Source organism: Protopterus annectens, chromosome 7.part0 (genome assembly GCF_019279795.1).
Source record: "Protopterus annectens isolate FY-2018-M chromosome 7.part0, PAN1.0, whole genome shotgun sequence".
Classification (NCBI taxonomy): Eukaryota; Metazoa; Chordata; order Ceratodontiformes; family Protopteridae; genus Protopterus; species Protopterus annectens.
In genome coordinates this window covers 616051366-616064094 of record NC_056739.1, presented here as the reverse complement: position 1 = coordinate 616064094, position 12729 = coordinate 616051366, and positions in this window count along the sequence as shown.

Below are 12729 nucleotides of genomic sequence, written 5' to 3'. Positions count from 1 at the left end.
ATTTAGTGCAAAGTAGTTTCACTACATTTTGCAAGAAATGGTCAAACAGCCTCAAGGTAAAAACTAGATACATGGCCTAAATGGAATAACATAAGCCTTGTCAAATGTTAGGTTTTATTAGCTTCATGCAGGAAATCATATTTCAGTAATAAAGCAAATCAATATTCTTAACAATGTATATATTTAATTACGCCTTTTTTGAGCAGGTATATTGCCTCTCTTTGTGAAGTTGCTGGAAAATACAATAATACTAGCAAACTTGGCATTTTCATACCTACTGCTCTTCAACAAGCCGTGTCAACCTGAACTGCCCTTTGCTCTCATGTATTTTATGCCTCAGTATGATAGCCCCTTTCTATATACTAATTGTTCACTGAGAAAAGGATGAAAAATGTAAGGGCTGCAGTCACTACACTAACATTTTGCTATTTCAGCATGTGGCTGATTAACACAGACTGCTGAGAATAAGTCATGACACTTTGATTTGACAACAGTCATGATATGATGACTTAGTGCTTTCATGTAGAAGATGCCTCCACACCCCTTCCCAAAAAGGTAGCAGAGTTCTATGCACATCTCTGATGTTTAATGGTGAGGAAAGTGACACAAAGGAAGAAACTATAACTGGAATAATATAGTAATTTCAACATGTTGCTCTTGAATAAATATATTTCCTCCAAACATAAACTACACACCTCTGAGAGATTCACAGCATAAATATGAAAACACACAAGAATTCTGCCCATGCTGGCCATACCATTGATAGTGCATGCTGCCTAATCTCTCTTTCTCTGGCTGAGGGCTCCTCGCCCTCTATGCAAGCATGCAAACACTCTGGAGTAAAGAACATAGTGCACCCCTCATCCTAAAAATGAGCTTCACATCTTTTTTTTATAAAAGAATTACCCTGCTACAATGTCTTGCAATAGTCCTCGCTCATAAAAAATGCTTAGATCTTCTTTCTTTTCAGCACTTTGGCACCATCCTCTTTGGAACTCCAGCCAACCACAATGCTTAGGTATGCAGAGTGGATCTAATAGAAACTCCTCTCAGTAGCTACATAGACACACACAAGAAGATGCAAATGTGGTTTATTTCTCTCTCTCTCTCCCTCTATCGGCTCTTTATCCTGCTTGATTATGTGCTCAAGTTAAGGTTATACTGTGGCTCAAGCCAAGTTTAAGCCATCTCTGGCTTGGCAACCTCTTCTCTGAGGTATAGTTGTCATACAGAGCATCTGAGATACACGCATTCTCACACTGCAATTTTGTGTGTCTTTTTTTAGCCAATTAAAAAGAAATGATGCACTTCTCTTTCTAAGTACAACTGACTACTAAAACACTATATCCAACACCAGTAACAATAACTCCAGATAAAGGGCTGCTGTTAGCACAAAAGCTCAAGGAATGGTAAAATAAAAAGGATTATATGACCTGTATTTTCCAGGGTCTTTTTTCTTTTTTTTTTTTTCTCTGAAGAGGAACAGATTGACTGATTAGCTATGGTTCCAGATAGGGAATGAATGAGCCTCAGGCCTCTTGCCTTAGCAGAGGAGGAAACAGCGGTGAAACAAATGGGTTCCCATTTCGCTGGCAGTGGATATATGATGCTGATGTGTATAATTTAATTTGATGTAAGTATACTTCCACATAACAAATACAATTTTCAAGGTCATACTAATGTCTATTACCAGTATAAAGAGTACATTGATGAGGGGTTGGCATAATAGTTAAGGTCTTTCCATCAGAATTTACAGATCTGCATAGTTCAACAAAGCTTCTTTTCATGCTGGAATAACCCATTAGGTTTCCACAATAAGTCAATAAAAATATCTGATGTAAGAACTGAGTTTTATATGCATTTCATATAATGCATATTAATAACCTTTAACAATCAATACTTCTCAGTATAGCCTTCACCTTGATAAAATTTGGCAGTCAGATGGAGATTTTAAGGATTTAGGATTTTTTTGTAATATAAATGTGAAAATCCTATCATTAATTGCTATCAGATATTTATGATCATCATCCTTATGAAAAAAAAGTCTTATACCTTTTAGCAATAATTCCTAAAGCTAAATATATGTAATATTCTTTACTTTATTATAAGGATTAATATTACGGAAATGTTCACCATACATTTTTAATGCTGCCCCACACTCACAATTGCAGTATCATTAACTTTATCTGAAAGTTTTTAATGATATTGACATTTTCTTATAACACAAAAACAGGCATTCCATTGCTTACTATTTTTACTACTCCATTATTGATTAAGGTTATAACTGATATATGTATTCTTAACATAAATTTAAATGCATTGTTTATGTTACTATTTTGGGCTTATATTTATATTTAATGCTGTAAACCTCTTAACTACACTATAAAATCTTTCACTTTCTTATATACTCCTTGTTGACTATAGCTCTCCCTTTTGTTAGCTTGCTTTTATGCTATATGTTTTACTACTTGGAAGGTAACAACCGAGGTGTCATCAGCTTTTTTCTAGGCTCTATTTGTTCTTCCTGTTATGAAAATAACTGCCTTTAAAAAATTTGTTTATACAAATACTATTTATTGCTTCTTAATTGGAATAATGGGATGATCCCAAAGGATCCATTTTATCCCCTGCATTTGCCCTAAGGAGTGAAAATATTTACAGATAGTAGGAAACAGAACAGTCAACAAATGCATAAAAACTTACGATGCAAGGCTCTATATAGTTGTTTGGTTACAGATATGTAGATGGATTATATGTTGAACTACTGGAATACAAACTCAGATGATTGATGCCACCATTATGAAGTTCAAAACATCTAAAATAACTCTGATTACAAAAGGAAATAAATTGTTTACTTTTGTGATTAGAATAGCAAATCCCCACCACATGTTCATATCAAATTTGTCTGAATAGCGGTAATATTACAGAAAAGGTTTTTGAAAGATAAGGTGGAGGGTTAGGGTTGGGGCAAAACTACCCTGTTCTCCTTACAAATACCTTAGTTATAATAACAATGATGATAGCAATGATCTTATATTCAACCTGCATATACAAAATTTCATTAAACAAATCATTAAAAATTAGGGATGCTTTACAGAACAACAAAACTTTCTCACCAACTTGAATAAACTTTCACTTGCCAATACTTACCTCTCATCTTCACTTATCTCCTGGTATCATAAAAAGCAAAACTTGAACAATGCTATAACAAAGTTGCTAAATTTACAGCAAAATGTCTTTCAGAAAACATTACTCTATAGCACTAAAAAGCCTATACTGGTTAGAAATACCCCATCAACTAACATATACAGTGCAGTGGTGCAGCAGTAGTGTTGTTGCCTCACAGCAAGAGGTTCTCTGGTTCGATTCTCAGCTGCCGTGTCTTCTGTGCAGAGTCCGCATGTCCTCCCTGTGTTCCTGTGGGTTTTTCTCTGGGTACTCTAGTTTCATCCCATGTTACAAAGACATGCATCTGGAGCATTTCTCTCTGGGCTGCTGCTGAAAATTAGCGTCATTCCAAGTCAGACTTTCCCAGTTAATAAATGTAAAATAAATAAATATACACAGCTTCTTCCCACCTATAAAAACATTGAAAATCCATCTGCTTATTCAGCACTAATGCCATTGTACCCAACTATGTTCCCACTCAGTCATTATAATCCAGTAATCAAAAACTTCTTGGTGTCTACAAACCTATCAAATCTGCTAAGCATGGTCCATACTCATACCATGTTGTAAGACCTGGAATTCCTTACCTGTATCGATCAGGTCAATACCCTCCCTCCAGTCCTCTAAAACCATTTGAAAGACTTCAAGGCCAAAATCTGGCTCTGCTCTAGCTCAACACCAGGATAAATTATATCCTTAAATGTGACCAAGAGTCTTACACCTCCTTCTTCCCCCTTATTCACTTACTTTCTTAATTCAATCAGTTTCTCTCCCCTGACTCTATATCTGCACATGCCTTAACTCTGTTTCTTCCCCACTTCATATTGCTATTCATGTTTTCATTATATTACCTTACTTAATTTCTTTGAACTGGCTAAAATTTCTCCAAATACCAAATTATTGTCAAAAAGGATGTATTAAGTTCATAGGTTAGTACTAAGCTAACTGCCCTTACAAGCCATTTTAAGCCTAGCCAATTATCCCTTGGGAGACTCAAACCCTGCACCTTGTGTTTATAAGGCAAACACCTTAACCATTAGGCCACCCTCCCAACCTTTCTATTTTTATTTATTCGTAACCAGTGTATTTACATTATGTCTACTTTCGTATAATTATTTAAACTGTAGATTTTTTTGTATTATTTTTGAAGATTGTAAAATTATTGTTTTTAGGGCATATTATAGCAAGAACAAATGTTTTCATAATGTCAGCGGTCCATTGCTATAGATTCTCAAAAAGTGACTTTGAATATTAAATTATGAAACTTATTTTATATAGTTTATATATATATATATATATATATATATATATATATATATATATATATATATATATATATGGAGCTACTTTGAAAGGTTGAACCTCATATAATCGAAATCCATTTTCCTGAAATGAAAATAGCAAAAGCTTAAATACCTGAACGGCAAATTTTTCCCATGGTAAGTAAACACTTGCTCAAACTTAAATGAAAAACACACTAAAGCAAGTAAAGCCCACATAGGTGGGGGACTATGCACCCCACACCACCCAATGTGGGGGGCTGCGCCCCCATATCCCCTTAACCATACATGCCAACTCCAGGATCACACTACGGTGGAGAAAAGGGCATGTTGGTCAAGTGTTTACTTACCCTGGGAAAAATTTGCTGTTGGGTATTTAAGCTTTAGCGATTTAGATCTTGTTAAAATGGATTTTGATTATATGAGGTTTGATCTTTCAAAGTAGATCCATATATATTTTGGTAGGAGTTAACAGTACAAGAAGGGATTGTCCATTCATGTAGTTTTGCCTTTAAGTAGGTAGTTACATGTTCGGATGGATTAGAAGAATAAATTGTGGCCAAACTACATCTGATTGAAGTGAAGAAAAGGCTAGGGTAGGGACAGTCAGTGAGGAATAGATCTTAAGTTCTTATGGACTGTATAAAACAGAACCATGACAAAGTGCCTTTTATGACTGTTTTTAGTTTACACTAACATTTATCTGCAGTTTTGCTGTGCCTATCTTCAGTAGGCAGTTTGTCTCCGAATTTAGGGATAAGACTGGGAAAGCCTAATCACGCACCGCCAGAAAATGTGGTAATCTGTTTCACAGTGGGTCTGACTTGGTCTGAGACTAAAAATGATACCGTGTGCTTCTGGAATGAAGTTTACAGGGTGGCTGAGTAAAGCTGCACTTTGTGATGTTCTGTGAATAATACTAAGGAGGCTACGTTTGTTCATTCCTTGACTGGAAGCCGGTAGTAGGCTCAGGGTTATAAAGTGATATTTGACTGATAGCAGAAACACCTACAGATATGGTTATTATTTGTTAGGCTGTACATTTTGGATGGAAGAGGATAAAAGAAGGAGGTGTCTGCACTTGGTCATGATGATAACAGATATTATTTCTGATTACTTTCCATGCTTGTGGCTTAAGAAATAATATATTTTATAGTATAAGTAGAGGGAGAAGATTATTTCCTTATGGTTGGTAATTTGGTTAGTCATATATGCATTTGCAAATGTGTGTGCGTATCTCCCCTGTGTTTAATTAAAACCACAAAATGTTTAAACAAATTTTATACAGGAGGCAAGCCCCCTGTACCCCCCACATCCCCTTCTAATGAAATATACCCTCTGCAGGATCAATCAACACTGTGGAAGGGGCAAATTCCATTTTCAACATTTTTTGGTTTCAACATTTTGTACTTTCTACAAAACACAGGAGAACCACACACACACACACACACACACACATATATATATATATATATATATATATATATGTGTGTGTGTGTGTGTGTGTGTGTGTGTGTGTGTGTGTGTGTGTGTGTGTGTGTGTGTGTGTGTGTGTGCGTCTGTGCATGTACAGACAGAGAGGGAGAGTTCCTACTAGATCCCCAGTTATTTAAAAGGCAGTCTTTATGTACCTTTTTAACTGGTTAAGAAGAAAGATGTCATGATGAGGAGGTCAGCCTCATCAAATTTGACCAGTGCTCTACCCTGGTAAATAAAATGAATTTATGAAATAAACAATCATCTCTGGAAAACCTTCTTAAAATACAGCATTCTCTGACACATCTGGCACAGTTTTGATCCCTAGCAGAAGGTGACATCCAAAGATTATTCTGTCTGAGTAACATTTATTTGCAATTTATTTAATGAGTGAGAGCAAAGTGGTATTTGGACAGAGCATTTCTTAAGGAAGAAATGCCTCACAAAGTGACTTAGACATTGGCACAGAGGACTGAATTGGATAAATGTGAGTCAGAGAGGAGAGAATTGAGAAAAAGAGAGGTGGACGGAGAATTGACCACTGCAGTGCACCAGTAAGAACAGATATTTTGGAAAAGAAGTTAGAAGTAGATTTGACACCAAAGGAACCAGTTGCAAGGACACTTGCTAAGCCAGACTGCAGTGAAGGGAGTGATTGACAAAGCATGGAGACATTTAAATAATATGTAAAAACTGACTAGACTGATAGCTTTTGTGAAATATCCTGAGTACATGGATGTGAGTATAGGATATGAGAGAGTTAAGAGTACTGCAAGTTAACGTGTGCTAGGGACTGAAATTGTGCCAGATGTTTCAAAGAATGCTGTATTTTGAGAAGGTGTTCCAGAGTCGATTGTTTATTCCATTAATTCATTTTGTATAGCAGGATAGACTATTGGTCAAATTTGCAGGCTCAGCATGGGTTATATACAGGAAAGTAAGTTGAAAAGTATAATTTAATTATTACGTATACTGACATAACTATACATAAAGACTATACACATTTACAAGAATGTTTAAAAAGTAGAATCAATAGAATACAGTATATAACACAAGTGACACAGGTGAGGTAAATGTGGTCTAGCCAGACATTGTTTTTGATATTGGTATAATAAGAAACATATTAAAAAGAAAATTAACTTCATGAAGGATGAGGTCTTTATAATTTTTTAGACAACTTGCAAACTGTACATAAGTACCCTGATTGGAGAACGAGCATTCTCCAGCAGGGTGTTAATGTACAAGTAATGCCCGTTGAGAAGAAAGAGTCGACCACTTTATGGCAGCATATCAAGTTGCCGTGGAGCTTGTACTAAGAAAATGGAATGACCGCCATTATTTTACACTCACTAAGCAGCTCTTTTGCTGTTTAGTGAGTGTAAAATATAAAAAAGAAGACAACTAAAAAAAAAAAAAGGTAGGTGTGTGTGTGTGTGTGTGTGTGTGTGTGTGTGTGTGTGTGTGTGTGTGTGTGTGTGTGTGTGTGTGTGTGTGTGTGTGTGTGTTTATAACTGTGTTTGAGTGTATGTGTGCATGTCAGTGAAAGTGAGAGCAAGTGGCCCATTATTTTACACTCGCTAAGCAGTGCTTTTGCTGTTTAGTGAGTGTAATAAAAAAAAGAAAAATTAAAATAAAGTGCGCATGTGTGAGTGTATGCATGTATGAGATAAGAGATAATAAGAGATCAAATGAAACAGAAAAGTGTGTGTTTATGTTTCTGTCTGTATGTGTGCATGAAAGCAGAGAGACTGTGTGTGTGAGAGAGAGAGAGTGAGAGAGATTGTGAGAGTGAGCAAGAAAGCGAAAGTGATGTGACTGAATGCATGTATGTAAGCAGAAGAGAGAGAGATCGAAAGGGAGCGAGAGTGAATTTGTGTGAGTGAATGTGTGTATGAAAGCAGCTGGAGACTGCGAGAGACTGAGAAAGAGGATGAGACCGATCTTGTGTGAGAGAATTTGTGTATGAAAGAATATGAGACTGTGTGTGTGTGTGTGTGTGAGTGCGTGTGTGTGTGTGTGTGTGTGTGTGTGTGTGTGTGTGTGTGTGTGTGTGTGTGTGTGTGTGTGTGTGTGTGTGTGTGAAAGCAGAAGAGACTGTATGTGTATGTGAGAGAGAATGGGCTTTCTGTAAAATTGTTGTGTTTCACTTGCTTATTATTTTTTAAGCACTATTATTATTTTTATATATGTTTGATGTAAAATGCTTCCTCCAACACCATTAACATAGACTACAGCAAGTATGAAACATTAGGCGGAGGAACTATTTTACATCAAAAATATATTAAAAAAGTAAAATAGTACTTATAAGAATAGATAGTAAGTAAAACACAACAATTTTACAGAAAGCCCATTGTCTAAGCACAGTAATGTCCTCCAGGGTGTGTGTTAATGTGTAATTAATACCCTCCACGCCTGCAGCGTCGGGCCTCACAACACCCTTGGGTGGGCATTAATTACACATTAACACACACCCTGTTGGGCATTATTGCTTGCTTAATAAATAGTGGAATGAGATGGTATCAGTACCAGGACTACCATAGACAGGAAATAATTCTCCAAAACAGAGAGAGATAGTACTGGGACTACTATAGAAAAGAAAGAATTCCCAAAGAGAGAGAGAGAGAGAGACAGTACCGGGGCTACTGTAGACAGGAAATAATTCCCAAAAAGAGAGAGCAAGAGATAGTACCAGGGATACCATAGACAGGAAAGCAGTCCCAAAGAGAGAGAGAGAGAGATGGATATTACCGGGGCTACCATAGACAGGAAATAATTCCTAAAGCGAGAGAGAGAAAGAGAAAGTGAGAGATAATACCGGGGCTACTATAGGCAGGAAGTAATTCCCAAAGAGAGAGAGAGAGTAGTGGGGCTACCATGAACAGGAAATAATTCCCAAAGAAAGAAAGAGAGTACCAGGTCTATCACAGACAGGAAATAATTCCTAAAGAGATAGAGATAGTACCAGAGCTGCCATAAACAGAAAATAATTCCCAAAGAAAGAGAGGGAGATAGTACCAGAGCTACCATAGACAGGAAATAATTCCCAAAGAGAGAGAGAGAGAGAGAGTATAGGGGCTACTATAGACAGGAAATAATTCCCAAAGAAAGAGAGGGAGATAGTACCAGGGCTACCACAGACAGGAAATAATTCCCAAAGAGAGAGAGAGAGAGAGAGAGAGAGAGTATAGGGGCTACCATAGACAGGAAATAATTCCCAAAGGGAAAGAGAAATGGGGATGCCACAGACAAGAAGTATCTCTTAATGGCTGTCAGCTTCTTTTACACATTTTTTAGGTGGAAGATTTGGTGTTAGGGGGATGGGCACAGAAGTAGAAGTTGGGGGTGATGAGGTGGTGAATTCAGTACTGAACTTGTCTGCAAATAAGACAAAGAGTGGTTTTGGACTTCCTGAGGATTTTTATTTATTTCTCTTCAGACCTTTTGTCAGATTAATTTGTAATATCAATAAGTGTACTAGTTACAGAAGGTGGCTATAAGGAGAACACAGGGTAACATATATAAAGGAAGTTCAAATGTTAGTAGCATTGTGGTTACAGATTTCAGAAAGGGTTGAGCTAACAGAAGACAGACTTCTCTTATCTGTTTAATTGACCTGCCTTTTGGAGTGAATGTAAAGTTAAGTACTGGAGGTCCAGGAATGGTAAATCAGGTTTTAATCCAGTTTATCACATTACCTAGAATGTCAGTGATATCTATTTTGTTTTTGACTACAGTTAAGGAAGGCAAATTTAGGTCAACTTGTTGGTGCTAGATGTTAGGTTTGGAGATATGAAGAGTGGAGCTATTTGGGATAAAACATATGCTGGTCAAGAACCGGACTCAATATCTCAAAAATTAATAAAACTTAAGAAATATGTTTGATATGGATGACTTGAAAGAACACATGCATCAAATGGAATACAGGATGGCTTTGCTGCTCAACCCACCCATTGTCCTACCTCCACTACAAGAGCAATGAACAACTGCAATGCATTATTTGTCAAAGATAAACCTTCTCAATATAAAAGCACATTAAAAAATCCATTTCATGCCATATATTCTCACTGTATTGTACACCCATGAGGACTCATGAAGATATGCAACCTATCATGGTGCTAGAATATACACAAGACCCAGTAGGCTAATGTCACTGGTCAATGAAGCTTCCAGAATATACACGAGAGCCAGTAGGATAATGTCATTGGTCAGTGAGGCTTCCAGGTACACCTGAGAAAGACTCAATCTCTGTTATTCTGAAGATTAAGAAGGCACAATTACAAAATACTCAAAGTGTATGAATAAATAACGATGATAAAGTAAGCTAATGATGGAGGACAATATGTTACTTATTTATGCATTACGCAGGTCAAGGCTTATTATTAACCTTAGTCTGGTTACAATAAGAATACATGAATGGACACAACAAAGTTATATAGTTTCAATATGAGAGAAGTATATACATACAAAGCAAGGTATTATGGTTTAACTGAATGTACACGAAATCGATCTGCTTCAGTCTTCTTCTGGTGGGGAACAGTCTGTACTGGTCTTATACTGGTAGAAATAGATTGTACTGGTCTTATATTGGTGGGGAACAGTCTCTACAGGTAGATCTTCCTTGTCCCTCTCTCTCAGTCTGGATTCCTCTGGAATCCTTCTTTCTTCTTACCGCAACAGATCTCTCTCTCTCTCTCTTTCTTACTTCTGTGTCTCGCGGAGGACGTGTTCTGATCTCCTACTCCTTTTCCACAAATAGCAATGCTCTCTGCCTGAGCTCTGATCATATTTCTATTTATAAGGCATCCACTAAATCTTTACAAACCTGCTCTTACTTATACAATTGAGTAACTGGTCATAAAGCAACAGTTCCAACTTAACCAAACAATTAATGCAATTAAGAAAATATCACTCTATTTAAAACAGATTATTTACACTGCTGTTATAAACACTCCACCAGATTTTCAAAAGCTTGTAGGGAATGCAAGATCGGTGCAGGAGCTCAATCAGGCAATATGACTGCTGTGCGATCCACGTACAGCCTGCAGGGGTGTGCACGAGCACTCCTGCACTAATCTTGCACAGACAAAGCCCTGGTATGCAAATCACCCCATTTGCTGGTGAAATACATGCAAATGAGGTGATTTTGCAATCCAGGAAGCTTGCAACAGTCTGTGCAAGACTAGTGCTATCTGCTGAAATGTACTCGGTTAGTAACTGAGTACATTTCTGCAAAATCCAAAACGGAGCTATGACAGCTCCAAATAAAGGCTGCATATCATTGAGGAAGCATGCCAATGGCCAAGTATAAGACAACTGGCATAGCAAACAATACAAAAAAATAAAAAAAACAACTTTTATTTTTCTTAGTCGATCTCGGCTGTTTAAGCATAGGGCAGTGGCGCGCAAATGGGATCTGAGGGAAAATAAGAAAATAAACCTAAAATAAGCATTCTAACTAAAATCAGTATTCTGCCATGCAAGTCAATGGCAGGTAGAAGACAACCTGGCCAGTGAGTAGTGGTTGCTAAGGAGGGAGGCTCAGTGTGACACATGTGACTATGTATTAGCAGGCAATCCTATGCAAATAAGGGGAAGGATAGTGAATCCCAGTTTTCCCCAGCATGTGAGTCACGTCCCAACAGTGTAAGAGTATGAATAGCTGTGTGCAAGCCTAGGAGGTAGGTGACATCATGAGGGGGGTGGGTGTCAGGCATACTGTAAGTGGATTGGAGCCCTGTGGCTTGGGTTTGCTCCTAGCATAGCACAACTAAGCTAGGGGTGCATCTAAAACTACCTAGAACTCTTACAAAGTGTAAGCGGGTGTGTGTGACATGCACCGAGTTTTACAGGGAGAAAAAAGAAGTTAAACCAGGAAATAGCAGCAGTGTGCGCATATTAACACTCTGTTTGCATGACACACACATGGGCTTAAACAGGAAGCCAATGTGAAGGGAAAACAACAGTAGGAAAGTATTCAAGGAGAACTAGTGTAGCTGGCAGGTGAAATGTATCAGAATCAGCCAATTACACAGGCAGCAGACTAGCCCAGCCCAGAACACTACTATAAACTAAGCAAACACCTTCCCCTCTGGTTTTTTTCACACTCTACACCACCAGTGTATACAAGCAGGGAAATTTTAACAAACAAACCTACAAAATGAGAAGGGCTGCAGCAGGTAACATAGAACAATGTGCAAGAGGCTGAGGGTGGTGAGGATGTGAATGCTGCCAAACAACCCACAGTGAGGAGATGGAGAATAGTTTAAAGGCCCAGGGTAACCTATCAGGGGTTACATGAGCTGGAGATAGTGGACTGGGTGGACAGAGATCTCCTACAGCAAATTGTTGAGCTGTGTTGGCCACACCTGACACACCAAACTGACTGAGGGGAACCCATCCCAGTGAATACCAAGGTATGTGTAGGCCTAGGTATACTAGCCACAGGTACCTCCCAAAGCACAACTGGGGAAATCATGGGGATCTCACAGGCATCAGCATCCAGAGTATTCCACCAGTTCCTGGATGCCATGTCAGCACATGCCAGTGAGAACATATAATTCCTCAACAACTGTGAGGTGTTGACCAGCAATATGCGTCTCTTCCACCAAATAGCAGAATACCCTGGGGTAGTGGGTGCTACAGACTGCATACACATATGCATCAAAGCACCACCTGATGAGCAAGGGAGGGCCTACATCAACCTCAATGGCATCCCCACCATCAATTGCCAGGTCATATGTGATGCCCAGGGCATTATAATGAATGTGTGTGCTGGCTGCCCTGGAAGCTATGACAATTCCCACAT